Genomic DNA, 19366 nt, shown 5'->3' with positions numbered 1-19366 from the left:
AGCGGAGGGAGTCTAAAGAGAAAGAAATTCTAGCTTTGCTGAGATCAATGGCAGAATTCCCACTTTTTCAGCAAGCCAATATTTCACCCTAGGTATTCATAACCCATTTAAGCTACATTTTAGATAGCTTGGCAAATTCTACAGCACTTGTATATACACTGTGTGTATTACTTCAGGATTTTTATTTAACTGATTATGTCTGAGCCCCTTATACTTTGGTCACATATCAATTCCAGTCTAAAAATTATTAGTGCATGGGACAAATTACAGTTTTTCCTAAGAAGTACTATTTTCTTGATGCTTGGAAGAGGTAACATAGGTTTTATGAGAATCTAAGATGTTGGTACCCCAGAGTCATCATTACACAACCAAGGCCTTCTGTCTGGTCTCATGGAATTGCCCTTTGCCTGTCCCAGAGCAACCACTGCTGTCCCCATGCAGCCGGTCTCTGACACACCAAGCTGCTACACAGCGGCTCCACTCCAGTCTTCAGCCTTTGCTGCCTCCTTCTGAAGGCACTGTAAAGACCCATCAAAGCCCAGAAGTGATGTTGCAACTTCCCTCTGACAGAAGATTTTCTATTTTGAACAATGTCAAAAGACCTGACACAGTGATCTGTCCATGCACAAAACTTGTCACGCACCATGACAGTTTGGTGCATCCGCTGTATCAAGCTCTGCTGGTGCTCAAGGACACCAAGAGGTAAGTTTCAGGACAGAAGAGAGATACAGGAAGCCTGATTTCTGGAAGTTATCTGTACTGATACTAATCCCACAGTATATTAAGTCAAAATGAACCCAACTGTTGTAGAAAACGATGCTTCTCAGCCTCTCAGAAAGCTTGGCTGGAAACAGTATCAAGGAGAAAAACTGAATCAAGTTACCTGATCCATTCTGCAATCCATCACGTGCCATGGTGCTTGTCTTCAGTACAAAATTACCCTTCATCTCAGACTGGAAATGGTTAGCAGCCTTTGTTCAAACTGAGCAGGAGCAAATAACTCATACACAAGTTTGTGTTCTTTTAATAACTGGGTTGGTTTGATGAATTTGTCTGCTTTGGACAGTGCTTTGATCATTTTTCACTTCAGACTCTCTCTGGAACAACCTTATATGTTACACTCTTAAGGAGAGACAACCTTATAATTTATACCAGTTAAATATATATTACAGTACCTTATAGCTAACATAAGCCTTTTGTTTTCTCTCAGAACACTACAGCAAGCCATATTATGAGTCAATAAAATCTCCTGCCTTTTCCCTTGTTCAACTGCATACACTTGGGACCTGGGGCAGTGCCAAAAAAATCAACACATACCATGAAGGTCATAAAGAAAAAATCTTAACATCTTCTTCTGCCACTCATTTTAACATAGTTAGTCTGGCTGGACACATAATTTACTTTTTCAGATAATGTGCTAGTTGATTACTGTTGCTCACTTCTTAGCAGATATTTCGTTCAGATTTCCAAATTCTCTGAGCTGATGCTTCTATTGTATGAATACTTGAGCTACAAAATATCTGTAATAAAAAAAGGGCTTTTTTTTCCCTTTCTTAATTTGTCTGGAAGTGAGAATTAGGCACTCTGAAGCTCATTCTTCAGGGAAAATGAAGGGTGGAAAAAGATAGCAAACAATAGAAAGTTTTAATCCTGCACAGATTTCTTCTTGAAAGTCCACAAGAAATAGCATCGTTTAACTTAGGACTAAAGGAAAATCTCTCACACAAAACATATGTTCCTTGCCTAAACCACAGCATTTATTAAATATTGCCAACCACAGTTCATAGTGTATGTGCTTATTTTTATGGAACACCACTTCTTCACACAAGGCTGTGTTTTTGTAAGTAGTCTGACAACTCAAAAAAGAATATTCACTTCTGAATTTCATTTTCCAGACTGTTCATACTACAACTACGCAGAAATTAGCCAACTCTGTTCATGCTGGAGATGGTAGCAAACATTGTATGTTCAACAGAAGCTGTTCAAAGGCTGAGCCAAGGATGAAAAACAGTCAAGAGAACTGGATCTGATCTGGGACTGATTCCTGCATTTCAACACTTCACAAGAAAACACTGAAATTTCAGCGTTTGGCCAAAGTAACTCATTTAACATCCCCTGAAGTCAGAGTCTCATGCTTGAACTCAAAAGTATTTGACATAGCCCATGTGCCGTAATTCGTATCTGCATCTCTAATTAGCAAAAAACCCATTGAAAACTAAGTCTAAATAACACTCTGGAAAGGCAGAGACCAAAGTACATCCTCTAAATGCTCCTTAGTATCATGGCTGTGATAAGAAACCGTAAGAAGAACCACAAGAAACATGATAATACCTCTAAATAAATATGATAATAACTATAAAATAATATAATTTACAATTTTACAGTTTGGAGAAATAATGCACAACCATTTTAAGTGTTACAAATTATCAAATCCAGAAAGTTCAAAACCCTCTTCTCCCGGCAGTGGCCTATAATATATATATAATATTTATATTACAAATATAGTACACTATATTTATAGTGTCTGGTTTATAGATCTGATTCTGCAACAGAGCTACTGCACAGCTGCACACATCATGGAGTGGTTACAAATGACCTTACTAAGCACAGCTCCTCTGTCAGCTTGCCAGTACTTGCTGGATTTTCCTGTGGGTCCAGACCCATCCTGTCACTGTGATACTCCTCCCATTTACTTTAACAGTGTTGGAACACATCCATGCTCACAGAAAAAGTTCAAGCAGAAGCAGGCCTTATGTTTGCAATACATTTCATTAATATTTCCTTTGAAAAACAAACCCTCATGAAAATGCAGAAAAAGTTCTTTTGATATGGTCTGAATGTCAATAGAATAATTTCATTGCTTCCTGTTGAAAATGTGGCTTGGAGAGCTTTTTTAGGCTGTGCTTACACAAACAGTAGAGAGGAGTGATCAGTTTGTTAGAGTATTTTCCTGGGTTTACTTTTCTTTCCACTTTCCTTTTGTTAATTCTCCCAGTTGTTGTCTCCAGCAGTTAAAAGTGGGTGCATCCCTCTGCTTCTTTTGGAAGTGGACTCAAACCCTTAAAGCACAAACCAAAAGCCCTGAGCACACAAATAAACTGTTTTGTGATTGAGGGATAATTGCTCAATTTGACAGTTCTAGAGGTTATTTTGGACATTTTGTATTTTCTCCTTGCATTTTGTACCAACTGTACACAAGAACATATGAGAAGCCGCTGATGGGGTGCAGTCCTTTTCCAGCCAAACACCAGGGACAACTCAAAAGGACGGGGACGCCTTCACCCCACCAGACACAGGAGGTGACATCCCCAAGGTGATGAATGCAGTTTCCTTGCCATGTTGCAGCCTCCATGAGATTGAAACCCTGTTCCAAGAAATCTCTTCCATAATTAAAGTCTGCAAAACCAATACCATTGAGATAAGGAGTAAATGACTTCCTTTTTGTCCAGAAGAGCTGAGTGTAAAACAAAACACAGATTTTTAGCAGCTACAGCAACTGCTGCTGGTGTGTATAACCATGTGAAGGGCATCACACTGATTTGCAAAACCATTCTGAATTAATTTTAACTCAGGACATTCACTGTTCATGGCACTGTGATTACTTTGGAGGGGGCACCACACTATTCAACTCACACATGATTGTCTTGGAGCATTCCCTGACTGCTCCTCAGACCATGAAACTCCCTCAAAAATATTGTTGCTTCCATAAAAGATATCTGCTAGGAGGGCAATGGGAGTTATGAACCAGGCCAGGGTCCTTTTGTGCCAAGAATAACTGCAGATGCCAAAACCATCTTGGGTTATCTGAATAAATCAGGACCTAAATGATTTCACAAGATAATTTTCTCTAAATAAATTATGATTTTCCCATTCCTCTAGTCTGGGGACTAATGTAGGCTTTTGAATAACAAGTCTCTACATGCATTTGTCATTCTAAATTTGCTGTGCTTCATTAAAAATGTTGAGGAAGCATGATTTTATTTTCCTCTCCCAATTTCCTCTCCAGTTGCTGTCAATCTTTACAGATTCTTGGCAGCTGGCTCCTATCCATACAAGTACCAAGTACAGTTCAGCTAACTGAAACATTGCCTTGAAATGAGAGAAGAGAGGAAACCATAGAAAAACCTATTTTGACTTTTCTGTGCTTCAAAGAGCTTTGGCTTAGTTTGAAAGAGATGTAAATTCTTGGTTTATTTTAAAAGTAACAATTTTTTAATCTGTTTTTCTCCCAGGCATGTGGCCAAACAATTACTATTAGTCCCACCAGGATCCCCACGGCTGTTCCATAAACTGAGGCATATTTGGTACACTCTTTCAGGAGTGGGATCTCATGGCTTTTTTACCCCAAGATCTTCCTATGGCTTTACTGCTATAGGTAGCAATGAGAAAAGTTAACCTGATTGAAGGATGGGTTTTGTGCAGTGTCCTTCTGAAAGCTGCCATTGCTGAAGGAAGCCGAGGACAGTCCTGGGGAAGAGAAGATCACTCTGGGCTCAAGTCAGCATGTCCAGCTGCCCACCATTCCCTCATTTCTTCTCTGCCTCCAAGTGCTCAGGAGTGCTGCTGCTTCCCACCCTTCTTCTCAGCCTAGTGTTCTTCTTCTTCTAGTATTCTTCTAATAAGCCTGCTTCTTGCTGTGTTTCTGCAACTGCAGCATTTTGGGGCTGCTGCAAAAGTCCATGTGGGTTTAAATCCTGATATCAGTAAAACTTAGCTGCCTGTTTGATGGGCAGTTTGCCACATATCTTCAGAACATTTCCATCTGTCAGATATCCAAATATTATTGGTTCTAGGAAAGTGTTGGTGTGTCTGTCCTCAGGCAGGCAGGTGAAAAGTGTCTAGTCAACATTAGCTTGCTTCATTGCTGGTTTAGCAGCAGCCAGAGAACACTCTGCAGAAATTACTCACTCTGTGATCCTGTGCAGCTTGAAGCAAATTTGGGTATTGCCTTTTGCTATGTGGAAGGACTGGAACATTCAACCTTGTTAATCGTTCAGTAATATAAAGTTCTAGTGCCAGAAGGTCTTAATGGTGGAAAGCAAAGAAAAAAGAAAAGCAATTTAAAAAAATGAGATGTTTCTAAGAAGAATGGAAACACAGTTTCAAACTGGACAACAAATATTTGGACAGGATGGGACCAGCTTGATATTTTTTTTACTCACCCTAGGAAATAGTTCAGTGAAAACCACTGAGACAACCCTTTAGATGCGCAACCTTTATTCCACTGTAACTAATTGCCACATCAGGAAATAGTTTCTTTGTGGAGGATATCACTGTGATACAAAATAAACTCATTTTTTCAGTATCGGATTTTTCGGGCCATGTTACAGTCATTCATTCTCCCTGAACAGTATCATTATGGTTAATCTTTTTACCCAATTTGTCTTTTTTCCTGTGTTTCTGAATTCTCCTGTGTTGTAGAATAAGAATTATCCACCAGATTTAGATACTGGTTGTTTATAGGATTGGATTAATTGTGGAAGAACAAATTCTTTACTTAAAATGCCAACATTTGAAAAAGGCCCTGGAGATACATGAGCTGCTGCTACTCTTCTGGAGCAGTACAGACCTTTCCTTTCCCAGTTGTTTTCTTGCTGTTTTAGGTAAGGGGGAAACTTGTGCATTGCTTAGCACACCTTATCACAGCAGATCCCTGAGGAAGAGGACTGTTATGACATGTGGCTGCAAGGATGTGCTTGCCGGATCCTGGTGGACACAGGTTCAGATATCTGCAGGCTGGAAAATGCCTTGGTCTTCAGCAAGCTGCTCTTACATTACCTGGAACTGAAAAAGGAGAAATCCTGCCTCTCTCTCTTCTGTCAGAACAAGTTCATACACAGAGATGGGAATTTAACTGTAACATTCAGGAATCTGTAACAGTGGTTGATCCTTCATTTTCTCATCTACTGCAATAATTATTCTTGAACATACAGACCAGTCCTACTGCAAATGTTCACTCTTAAAAAATTACCATTTTACTTCAGCTAATTCTTTGTGTAGACAGCTTATTGTAATAATACTGATGCTATTCTTTTAACTTGACTGTGGCCACACACCCTGAACAAAATGTTGTGGTACTGTTTTCATAAGATCTTCTTTTCACAGCCAAAAACTTTGGCCCTGGTTTGCACTCATAGTTACGTAGGGCAGAGTGAAGAAAAATCCTGGCAGGAATCTGCCTGTATTAGCTCCAAGTTTATTTTTATGCCTTGTAAAGCTAAGGATCATTTGAAGACTATCTCCAAACTCTCAGGAGAGAGGAAAGTGCCTGGTGGCCTGTAAATATAGCCTCAGTAAAATGATAGGATTTTTTTGTTGTTTTTTTATACTTTGTAAACTCATGTATGTTGTGCTCAGTTTGCAAACATGCACCTGCTTACTCTGGTTTTTCGCACCGTGGTATTGGTTTAGACTGGAATAAATCTAATCTAAATTTTCTATGTGGACTAAAGGTTCTCATTGAATCTGCTTTAAACCACACAATACAATTCCAGTGTGTCTGGCAGAATGATAGAGGCCTTGTTGGCTGCAACACTGTGAGAATAGGAAAAATTTAATTCAGCACCATCCTGATGATAGCAAGGATAAAGCTTTTGTACAATAACTGTAAGAGCCCCTGGATGAAGTGTAACTGGCTGTAACCTCAGCCCATGTCACATTACTACAGCCAGTAAATAAAGATCATTTTGTTCCCAGTTCTTCTGTGTGTCATAATATTATTGAAGAAACATTGCTTACTTTGAAAGCACAGAATCCCTAAAAACTGAGCAAAAGTCAAGTCTTTTACAGCATTTACCACTCACAGAATTTTTTCAGGTTTCCAGTGGAAAGCTCTGGGGCAGAGATGTCCTTGCCAGGCAATCACAAAACCATTGCTTCAGGGACTAAGCACTTTCATTAAAAACATTTCTTGTCCTACAGCAATCTTGTTGCTCATAAACACCATGTACTGCCAACATAATTGGAACTAACATAAAAGCCACCTCTGTGTCTCAGGAGAACTTTTTGGACAAAGTGCTGCACATGTTCTGTGCCCAGTTTGGTCAATGAAGAATGGAAAAGCCTCATGCCTTGAAAATCTCAATGTGGAAGACTCTTTCTCTGGACAAACTGTGCTTTTTCTATTAGATTGTCACCAGCCTGCCCTTCTACTGTCACAGCAGCTTCTAGGTCAGGAGCTGTAATGTCACCAGGAACAAGCTCTCCTGGATAACACCTGGAGGGATGTATTTCCTTCCCGCTCTCTTCAGGGTTATATGACATTAAGTGTATCAGAAAACTAAGCTTCTTTAAAAACCTGTACCAACTGCATACACAATGGCCTTCCCAAGATGCTTTATGTTTCTCCTGCAGGAATATTACTATATTGTTATAGATGGAAGTCTCCAAACTCTGTATCTGCCATTTTGCTATAAGTAGGATACACAGATACCCACAGTTAAGACAACTTTCTCTAATCTTAATGGGACAGATAGCCCAGATTTATTAGTGACAACATTCCTATTTCATTCATGCCCTCTTATGAGTTCATGTTATTATGTTGTACCTGGCACTTGAGAAGCTCTAAAGAGCAGATTTAGAGTTGACTCTAAATCTTTGTTGTTGTACTAAACAATTTAGATTGTACCTTGTACCTTGCACACCTTCTTCCTCTCTCTGAATTGTCAAAATGGAGATATGGAAAGTGAATTGTTATTTCTATGCATTTAAAAACAAAGCACACGCAGGAAACAATTTCTGGGCAATTGGTAATAGGCAAAAAATATCTGAAAGAACACTCTGGAAACTCTCTTGTTTTAAAATTTTCCACTTACCAGGTGTCCTTACACATACATCACTGAGTGGAATAAAGCTCAATCCTGCATACTAGATAACAAATCACTTGCAGATATCCTTTATTTCATGCAGTACTTCAGCATCCACTGGGACATTCCTCCCAGGAATATATTCAAGTCCACACCAGGTTCTCACCCTTTTGTCTCTCATTACTTTGTCTTCTCTTTAAAAACTTCATGAATATTGTGAAGGATTTTCCAAATATGTGTTTTCATTTCTCCCTTCCTCCAGAAGTTATGCCTCTTGTCTCCAGAGAAGATTCAAATTGGAAGAAATGGGAGGAGAAAAATTCTGCCAACATCTTCAGAAGGAGGACTGGCCTTGCTAGCACTGAAATGGCATGAGGACAAAGCAGAGAAGAGCAGTGCTGTACAGAAGTTCAAGACTTCCTTGCTCTTCTGCCTTCATTGTCATCTATTACACTGGGAGCACTGCAGCTCCAGGAAGAGGAATGTGGCATTTGCAGAGAGGGTTTCAACACATCGCAGAGATCTCTGCTTTTAGAGTTTGTTTCCTTATTTGTTTAAATCTCTCCAATAGCAGATTTCTAATAGGCATCAAACCAACTTCACCAGAGCTCACCCATCACCAACAGATCACTGCTTATCTTTGTCCCTTGTCTTGAACTGGGCTGCTTGCTGCAGCCATTGTTCCACCTGTTTGAGTGTCGTTGAAACCTCCTCAATGCCTGTTTGATTTCATCTCTCTTACACTCACAAAAACTGTTGCCTTGCTTATTTTATCTCCAGGTTTGAATTAGCTGATGCACCATTTGCTGATCAGTAACTTCTGCAAGTGTCCTAGAGCAGAAAGCATGTACCTGAAACAAAATTGGAGGACAAAAAGACCTTTCATGGCTGCAATTTCACCTTTTGCCAAAACTTGGGTGGCAAGCTGTGAAAAGAGGCTTTTCTTCCCAAGAAGAGAATACAGATGCAAACAGCCTAGAACTGCTTTCAATGGATTCAGATTAATTGAGGGAAAATAGAACATAATTGCTAAGAAATAGCCTAGGACAAAACTAGAGAAGAATTGATTTAAAGAGAATTTTTTCAATGACTTGCTTGTAAAAACAAAATACCATGAAAAATCTGCAATTTGCTGTTTTTCACAGGCCACATACCTATGAAACACATGAATTTCTGTTATTACCATCATTATGAAACTCAGGCTTTTCACGTGGGTTCTTTCACCTGTACAATCATTTCCAGGTCATTACAGGGTAAGGTGTGGGTGTTCTAAAATATGTTCTAAGAAATACAATTGCTTTGGCTTCATTTGCGAGACAAAAAAGGGTGCAAAAATCTTTGTTCACTGAAGTTAAAATCCAGAAAGCTACTGATTTCTTCATGCATAAAGAACTATTTCATGCTTTTACTTGAAAGGAATTAAATAAAATAGAAGCATTTGAGAAAGAACAAACCTCAGAGGCCCCAAGAGGGAATTTGTTTTACACATTTCTTTTGGAACAAGCTGTCTCAGCTCTTTGCACAGCACACCAAACAAGCAGACTCCATGTTTCATTAAAAGGCTCAATGTAGACAAAGCAAAAGATAAGCAATGATGAACAAAGCCCCACTGTATAAGGTATATCTTACATACTGAAGGAGATAAGAGACATTGCCCCAAAGAGGTCACAGTCACACAAGACGTATAGCTACAGAAGACTCCTTACTGTGTAAGGCATCAGATGTTTTTCCAACAAAAATAAGCTTTTTTTCCCAAAAAACATCCCTTCTACCCAGATGTGGTGTTAAAAAAAAAAAAAAAGAAAAAAAATTAAAAGGAAAGTAATCCAGATCTCATGGAAGAAAATTCTGTACTGTGTTTATCAGGCAAAAAACATTCCATTACAGCAGAGTTCTGGTATCTGTACATCATCTCTGGCATGTTCTCCTCCTCATTCTTTATATTGATTCTGCCTAATGCCCTTATTCTGTCATTTCATGTGATATATTATTCTTTTTACAGCTTTGAACAATATGTTCTCATACTAAATGTTCTTATGGCTGTACTGAATAGGCCATGAAATATCTAAATGTTCTCTTTTCAGATCAAGTGTCTGCATACTTGATTTACCAGTCATGGTAGATAGATAGATAGATAGATAGATAGATAGATAGATAGATAGATAGATGTAGAAATGTGATCTTTGATAGATATCACTAAAAAAGCAATTTTAAAACACTAAATTCAAAGTGGAGAAATGAAAAGTTAAGGCTTGGAGAGCAATATAGTTTAATCTCTTTTTCTGATTATTGTTTTATTCTCTTATGCTCTGGGACTGTAGGGACATATTTCTATGGGCTCCTCAACACAGAAGCAGTAATTCAAAATGTTTCCATAGAACACTGCAAAAGACACTGATATTTTATTCTCTGGATTAGAATTCAAAGGAAATATCTAATATCTCTAGATTGCAGAGGCATTGACTAAGGCTTGAGCTCTCTCAGGTAAAACAGCTTTCTGAAAAAAAAGTAATTGACATGAATCTAGACATTATAAAAATATCCATCCAGAATTTAATGCAAGAATTCCACATGAATTCACCTTCAGATAATGGAAAAGTTTCTAAAAAGTCCAAGGTACCCGAAAACCAGTTCTATGTACAACATGGCCTCAGCAGCTCCAAAGTGACCTGTAATTCCATGGAGTTTTACATCCTGGAAGAGTCCAGAATAATTTTAGAAATCATGAGAAGTCTTTGACTCTATGTCCCAAGGACTGCTCTGCCAATGTTATTGAAAATTTTGTTTAGTCTATCTAAAGGAACCCCAGGTGAAGCCTGCCCATTAGTGTGGTGACGCACGTAGGAAAACTCCTCAAGACAACAAAAGTATCTCATTTTGTTGAATAACTAGGAATACAACAGTCAGAATACAACACCCGATATCTGGATATCACAATAAATAAACTAGTGCTGCGATTTCTTCTAATTTCTTCTTTAAATTAAATTAAATTACATTAAAAGTAATTGATCTCAATGGATAAAACCTGGAGGTGTTGGTACTCCTTTGCTGAGTGTGCAGGCTGAAAACCTGATTTGATAACACCACTGTTGAGGTGGCTTTTAGATCCCTCTCCAAAATTTCAAAGCCTTGGTAGAGTAGTTTATTCAAATCAGCTTAAAAACCAACACCCGAAGAAGCTGCCAATCAGTACAAACACTTCAAGCTGTGGTACACACATCTGCAAATGCTGAATGCAGAGATTCCATGGGGGACCATTAACTAAGAAGTTTACAATATTTTCATTAAGCCAGAAAAAAAATATTAACTTTGATTTTCTGAAAATGTTTCTTGGAGAAATTGTTTTGAGTGTAGCTTTGAGATGACTAGAACATAGAAATTACTTTGAATGACAGCAATACTACATCCACTGATATCATGATTCAAAAGCAGTCAACAGTTACATTGGTCACAAGACAGTTCACTCTGGAACTAAACCAAATCACAACCTGAACTTGATTAAATTTTAAAATGTAGAACATTAATTTGAAATTTTGCACAACAGCAGATGTGATTGCCCTTAGACAACTATTGATGGCAGAACCTGACGACAAGCCTGTTCTGTGCTCTCAAACAGGAACACTTGAAAAATAAAAGGTCAAAACATGTTCTCAGTTGGAGGTTTGGTTTTCCAATTTAAGAATTTTCTGGAATAGTATTCCCAAGGCTAGTGCCAGCCATTCTGAATCACAGCCTCAAGCCTGTGTTAGATTCTGGCTACAAAATGCCTTGGAAACTGCTTCCCTTCAACATCGAGTTGACACAGTGCTGTGAAGGCCAGACTGCCTTCCCCCTCATAACCCCCTTTTCTGTCTCTTTTTGACTCTGTTCATTAGAGATTTCATGTGTTTAACCATCTGATGAATCATAGCTTTTATCCACTATCAGATCCAGAGGTTACTGGGGTCCTGCCTGCAACTAATGACTAATAGGGTATTTTGTAAAACTGAAGAGGGCCTCATGTGGCAGAGCCACAGAGTCTGGAGCATTAACAGGTACTGAGCACAGGGGCTATCTTTTGCTCTATAAAAGGTTCTGGCTCATGCATATGCACACAAGTACTACAGATATTATTTTGTTTCTTCTTGTTTTTTTGGGAAACTCCTTTCACTTTACAGACATGCAAGCTGCAACAAAGTTCTGCTCACATAACAATCTAGCTGCATCCCACTATGACAGTAATCCAAAAATCTAAGATCTCAAAACTTCAAGAGCCCTTGCAGATTTTCCCTCTCCCTTCCTGGGTTAGCACTGCAGCCAGTTAAAACCACACTGAAATTACCTTTTAAACATGCCTTTAGGCAAAAAGCTAAAGCAAAGGTTTGGCAAAGCTCATCCTGTTCTTAATGTTCTAATGCCATATTATTACTACTCACTGAAAAGCTTAATGCATTTAAACTCGTCCCTCGTGCCAAAATACACTGACGCTATTTAAGAGCTGGCCATATAATTTGAACTGATTGCGTATTTATTGTTGGAGCAGTCTCAGACTGTAAAGGCTCCTGGTTTCCTCAGAAGCACTTATCCCTCTCATTCCCTGATAGTCTCTTCCTACACAATTGTTATTCACAGCATACTTCAGGGAATTCTTTATTTGATAGAGAAGATTTATGTTTCTTCTGCCTTCCATCACTGAAGTTTTAAATCTGGGGTTCAGAGATTTTCTGCTAAGAAAAGTAACAGCAATCTGCTGCAGCAAAAGATCTCAGATTCTCCCATATCAACACACCGGGATACCCTGAGGAGCAAAATTGCCTGAATAACTGCATTTTGGATATGTCTATAAATGCACTGGGAGAAGGTGATCCCCTTTCCTTGTGGGAGCTGTCAAAATCAGCATGAGCTGCAACAAACATGTTCTGAGGAGATTTCTTGAATTCTTGATCTCATTTTAAATTTGAAAGGTAGATACTGAGAAACTGGGAAACTGTCAATGGCCAGGCATTCTTGAATAAAGAAATCCACAACCCAGACATCTGAAGTAGGAAGATGTGTACTCAAGAACATACAGCAGAAATCTTGGTACCTCTGTGAATTTTTTTTACCATATCACTTAAATTCCTCCTTGCCCTCATTTTGATACCTGCTTTTTACTTCTGAGGTAAATTCATAATTGGTAGCAGGGTGCATTCATAGAAAGATGCACTTCTTGCAGCAATTGTAATACATTAAATGCCAAAAAATATCAGCTATACCTGCAAATTACACTTGAGTAATTTGTCCAGTGACAGTAGCTCCTGCAAAACCATTTAGCAGCATCTTCCCAGTTGACCCAGTCTCTCACAAAAGCGCTCCTCTCTTCTCCCTTATTTTTTCCTTTTACTTTCTTATATCCCTACATATACTCCACAACATCCAAAAATTGGTAACTATTGGATGTCTTTTCCTCATCTACTTTCAGGAAATGTTTTCTGTTATTAAATTTCAAGCTCATCTACTTGAAATACCCAAAAGTAACCTGACTTGAAATAACATCAAAATGCACCATTGCTTTTCATCGTGGAGATGAAGATAACTTTACCATGGCACCGACAGACCTGTTCAATACTAAATCTTCCCTGCCTGCTCATAAAAGCCCCCTTTGGCAGTGTGTTGAGAGAGATATCCATATATCTGCTGGGCTGCAGTCAGTGAGAGCAGAGCAGGTCTCAAGTGTCCCCAGTGAGTTCCTGCAGAGGTAACTGGCTGCAGGGAGAAGTGTGCTTTGTTACACCATGGCTCTCCAGCTGGCCACCATGCAGGGAGGCCACAACAAGCATTTGACTCTCTGTATATTTAACAGGATCTGTGCCAGGAAAAGAAGAATAGAGACCACACACAGTCTGCAAATTTATCAAATAAGTATCTTTCCAGAAGTTAGAAACAGGGAGTCTTGGGCGACAACTGTGCCTATGTTGTAAATCATCTCTTCCACAACTAAAGATGGTACAAAATTTGAATTTCTTTTTATTTTTCCTTTCAGGCTTGCAGTTTTGTACCCTGAAAATGGCCAGTTCACAGCAGCTGCAATCACAAAATCAAGTCTTGCAAGCCTTGCTAACTGACTATTATTTTTCTATAATATCTGTCAAGCTTCATGTCCCCTCTGCAAAAGTGAGATTATGGAAGAGTTAAACACTGAGGCCTTTAATTTCTCTGGATGTCCCACTGAGGGCAAAGTAAAATACATCTGCAGGCTAAATGGGAGATACTTCTATATTTGAAGAAGATAGTGCTACTGAGGCTATTTACCCAGGCTAAGTTAGTTATCAGAGGCACAAAAAGAAACAAGACAGAAACCAAAACATACTGAATCATGCTGGTCATTTAAAGACTACAGCACTGTCATCCAAATGGAGAGCAGCAGGAATCTGTGAAACTCAGCTTTCACCACATCCAAACAGGGGTATTTCACAATGAAGGCTTTTGTAGGGAATCTGCAGTAAATCTGGAGCCACCCACATATCATGTATTTTGTTTGTTTTATACTGACATGCTCTTTTCCTGGACTGATAGATGAATGGGAAATGGAAGTGAAAGGTAATAAATAAATCTTACATGTAGAAATAAACACATTTTCATCTTCATAATACCAGGAAAAGAGTTCTTGCCAAATTCTGAAAAGTAGGATGGCAACTGTGTGTCATTTTATTGTCTGAAGCTCATGGAGATGACTTTCATTGGAAAAACAAATCAACTTTGTCACAAAGTCTCTTTCAGCTTGATTTCTTGGCACTATACCAGCCAATACAAATTCACTTATCATATCTGTGCTTGAAAATCAGAGGCCAAGAGTGACCAGAACAGCTGAGAGAATATTTCTTTAACATCTGGGAATAAGGATCTATACATTTTCTTAAATGGCTTTTGTCAAACAGAACTGTGAAGAGGGACACAAGACCCTCTTTGCACTCAGACACCCCACTCTGCAGAATGTCTCTAGTATTGTTCAGCTTTATAATCTGCTTCTTCACATGCTGGGAATCTCAGCATCTCCACTGCCTGGAAAAGATTTTTACTAACTCCTTAGTAAGGCAGTTTTCAGTGAAGTGGAAAGATGTCAGCCAAACAACAGCAGCACTCTGTGGATGAATCCTTACACATCTCTCTGGATCTTACAGCAGAAGCTGCTGCTGCCTGGCCTGGCTAACTCAGCCTGGGTAAATGTTCTGCTGTGACCTCAAAAAATTAGGTATATTCCTTAAAATAGAGAGGAAAAATTACATTGAACAAATATGTTAATACATTTGATTTTAAATGGGCAACGTCTGAAAGTCCATTTTCATGAGATTGCGATGATGATCTTATCATCACACAGTTTACTAGTCCATTTCCTGCATTCAATGTGATTAATAAATTCCTCCCTTAGTGATTACCAATTCAGATCCTATTTTGAAAGTTTCTTTTTCCTTTGACAGATTTTTCATGAAAAGCAAATCATACCAACCTTTCCCTGAGGAGATTTTCATTCCTATTTCTTCACCTCCAGACCACTCCATACAGTGTTTTGAGTTTCAGTGAATCATAAGGAAAGGAAGGATGGGATCTGCCATCTGGAAATGATTAAGAAACATATTGTACTGCATAAATATGCTTCTTTTTTTCCTTGCTAATTCTAACACAAAGCAGTGATACTGAAACAGATGCCAGACTAAATAGTGGAGAAAACAATGCAAACATGAACTTTGCCACCAGCAACTTAAATATTCAGCTTGGTCATAAAGGAAAGCACAAGCTGGAGTGCATGAATATTCTGAAGGGGGTGAAATGGTCTGCTAGGGAAAGTAAAGAGAAGTTTAGGTAGGGTTTTGGGTTTTTTTTTTTGTTAACATCAGCAAAATTTGATATTGAGAACTAGCTGGACTTAAGCTACTGAAGTGTGAAATCACAGCAGAAAGGTTTAGTTTCCCAAAAAGCTCTAGGAAAACATGAATCTCTAGCACAGAGGAAGTCAGAAGGAAATCAGCTACAAAGAATGTCTGCTCTATTTCCTCTGAGACAAAGGTATTTCTATCTCCAGAAGAGGCGAAACAATTGCAGCTTGCCTTGGGCCCCAGCTCCCTCATCTCGCTCTTTTTTGGGTTTTGTAATATATTTGTTGTTGTTGTTGGGATTTGAGTGATCTGGCACTACTGTCAGTCTCCTTTTAAAGGGATTTATTTTTTGTTCAAAAATTCACTGATTCTATATTTAGCTGGGAATACAGCATATGATTGCTTGTCCTTATTGGAGAATTCTTTTGTGTCCTACAAATTCGAATAACATATTCCATGTATTTTTCTGGCTCATTTATTCTTGATTCAATCAAAACCAAGTCACCAAAGTTATCAACAGCCTTCTAAAGCTGATAATAGCAGCCCCAAGCACAGACCAGGGCTCACAGTGTTCAGTACAAAGAGGTACCTACCTGGTAAGTGGGAGTGCACAGAAAGGGTGGAGAGAGAAAAGCTAAAGATCTGCTCTGGGTACAATCACTTCACCAGATAGGCAGGTAAAAGCACAAGGCTTTTAAGCATCCATTCCATTTAACATCTGATTTTTGTTCACACTAAGTAAACCTTCACTTTACTGTTTCTCCTATGGGTACAGAGGTGATCTTACTGTAGATGATGGTGTAGGTGTAGGCACAGCTGGCAAGCAGAAGGCTGGATCTGCACTTCTAATTTTCCCTTCATCCTTTTTCCTCAGCCTCCCTCTCCATTTCCAGGCTCCTGCCACTGTCCTTGCTCTTCTCAGCCCTGTAACTCTGTGGGACCTGAGGATGCCCTAAAAGTGTGGTGAGCCTTAGTAAAATAAGTTTACCATTATTTGTTAACTGGTCTCTGCTTCTAGCTGTGGCACACCTCATTTGTTACGCTAGCAATACTTCCATCACAACACCTTTGTCTCCTTAGTGACAAAGCAGGGCAAAAAGAGGAAGACCAAGCAACAGGCTCTTGTCCTGTTCCATGTCTGATCCCCAGTGGCAGGACGCACTGTAAGCAGCAAACACAAGACCCTCTCCTACCCATCTCTGCATGGCTGCTGCACAACAGCCCTCTAGAATCTCTTCTGCCTATGCCCCAGTGGAAGAGCACATATATACAAGATCTTTAGTTTTTGTCCATGCTTTTCACATAATCAGAAGCTGGACCTGCAATTAGATATGTTACATTTACTTTTATGGAGAGACTGAGGCGATATTAATGACTGGTAGGCGCAGAGTAATGCAAGTCAGCTGACGTAAGAGCAATCTACAGATCATATATATTAGGGTATAGGCTATCTAGATATTCAAATATTGATGTTAATCACATGTACATTACAAATATCAGGTGGCTGCTGACTTTGTAAATCACAAAAATTATGCCTCAGCTTATTTATTACACAAAATCACTAGGATGTGATGCTCTTCAATTTGATCTTCTATGTTCCAGTGAAATATCAGAACAAGACAATTCTCTGAAATGGTATAAAAATAGCAGTTATGAAAGCATAAAAAGACTATGAAAGTACAATTTTTCTGTCTTGTTCCACTGCCTTTTATCAGTGCAGAAGGAAGCATTTAAAGTTTGGAAATTCTTATGAAAAGAGATAACTCTGGTAAGTAGACAAGGAAAAGCTCAGGAAATTGGTTAGCTGGGAGTGGCCACACACTGAAGTTGCACAAGCTGTATCCCAGGGTGTCTCTGTTAGCCATGGCCAAATGTGTCTTCAAGTCACTGGCCCAAACTGCCTGAAGGTCCGAGTGCTTGGCAGGGCACGCTTCAGCGTCAAGCTCGTCCCCATGTGGGGTTTGATTTTTCCTGCTTGAGAAAACACAGTTGATTTGCCTGCAGCCAAACTGAAACATGAGCCAATAACAGGAAATGGGGATGGTGGGAGAGCCTGGACACAAGCCATGAACCAACTTTTGTGCAATTAGGCACAAACAGCATCACGTCAGAAAGTTCTGCTGAAAGCAACAAGTCAGCTCTGGCTGGAACCACCAGCTAGTTTGGTGTTATCAGGCAGTTATCTGGGTAGGTATTTAACTGGAATCACATTATCATCTGATTTCTATGCTGCAGAAGGGAGGGGGTTGATTGCCCTTCTTTTTCAAACCTTCAGACATGACTGAATACGACCCAGAAATGAGCAGATTCTCAAATGTTTCACTCTTAACATACAGACCCTTAACATACAGGCAGGAACAGCTTGGAGACAAATCACTCCATTTAGTCCATCAAATACCCCCATGTACTGCTTTCATTGATCTGACCACAGAGAGGAATTCAAGTGGGAATTTTCAACAGCGGAGTGCTTGAAAATATGTTTTGAAATTGCTACTCAGCCTCTAAGATTTTCAGCAAAGTCCTACAACAGGTCAACTGCCCAAACTTTTGCATACATGCCTTTCTATTCCTGATGGCTTGTGGATCTAAACCCCTGTCTGGTTAATATCTGGAGCTAGGGAATATCTGAAGCTTCTGCCTCAAAGGAATGAGGAAACTTTCAACCAAGAGCAAGCTAAATATAAGACCTTGAATAAGAAGGATGAATAGGTCTCAACAGATATCTCAGGCTCAGCCAAGCAAGTGCCACAGATGAGTGGGAAACATGTTGGTGAGGGGAAAGAGCAAACTACACTGAACAATGTGTGAAACAAAAGGAACACATTGATGGGTAAGGAGGGTAAAACAGAAAGCACAACATACAGAAGGAATTTAAATCACCTCCACAAGAGGTGGCCAGTATGTTCCCGGAACACCACTGACAAGACAAAACTTAACCCCAGAAAGGGCAGAGAAAATCTGCAGGAAAAGCTTGTTCAGCAAGAGTGGGGTAAAACAAGCAAATTAAAATTTTAAAGCTTATACAGAGAACTGAGGTCTTATATTCCTAAGAGCTGTGAGACAAACCTTGTACCTGAATGCTGCTGGCACTTGAACACTATCCCACAAAACTAAACAGAGCAGCTCCCCTAGACCAGACAGCAATGGAAATCTTCTCCTGACTCCAAGACCACAGTTTGCTGGTTCTGTTTAGTCCTAAAAAGCCCTTTCTGAGTATATCAAACATCTGCATTGAACTATTTCAGGCACTGAAGCATAGTCCAAAGTCTCTGTTCCCTCAGGAACAACTCTTTGTCTGCAAGCCTCTCGATCAGACACCTGCAGAGCTCTCTGACGTAGCAGCCCAAGCCTAGGCAGGAAGCTTTTATCTTACATATTGGCTTTTAAACATGCAAGATTTGTAATTCAAGGCCAAAAAACTACTACCAGCCTAGTCGTAGCCAATTCTACTACAAAGTGCAGCATCTGGTAAGTAAATTCCAGTTTCTTAATGGTATTTGATAATACTAGTTAGTGCTAGTGCTAGCTAGTTAGTGGCACCGCACATTCCTCTCTGTATACTCACTCCTTAGCAGAGTAACTTCAAAAGCACGTTGATAAATTGGAGAGGTTGTAAAAAGTGATTTGAGTGCTGGAGAAAGCACAATACAGTGAGAGCTGGCAAGTTCAGTCTGTGCATGTTATCAAAAAAGTGAGAGATGAGCTGATTGTCACATAAAAACTTTCAGA

The 19366-nt window shown here is 39.3% G+C and overlaps 1 long non-coding RNA gene across 5 annotated transcripts in view; it reads right to left on the bottom strand.

The window, feature by feature from the left end:
* Positions 1-19366, bottom strand: part of LOC111926150 (uncharacterized) — a 151382-nt gene that overhangs the window by 131063 nt on the left and 953 nt on the right. For 2 of the 5 annotated variants that reach the window (XR_015283672.1, XR_015283673.1), the window contains exons 2-3: positions 15271-15376; positions 7815-8656 (exon numbers count right to left, since the gene is read on the bottom strand). This is a non-coding gene — a long non-coding RNA (uncharacterized LOC111926150). Of the gene's footprint in view, positions 1-3961; positions 5785-7814; positions 8657-15270; positions 15377-19366 lie in introns of those variants that run through there. The other 3 variants (XR_015283674.1, XR_015283671.1, XR_002862718.2) reach the window with 2 other exon arrangements.

This window comes from Cyanistes caeruleus, chromosome 2 (genome assembly GCF_971803275.1).
Source record: "Cyanistes caeruleus chromosome 2, bCyaCae1.hap1.1, whole genome shotgun sequence".
Taxonomy (NCBI): domain Eukaryota; kingdom Metazoa; phylum Chordata; class Aves; order Passeriformes; family Paridae; genus Cyanistes; species Cyanistes caeruleus.
The sequence above is the reverse complement of the archived record's forward strand: the minus strand, read 5'-3'. Positions and strand labels throughout refer to the sequence as shown.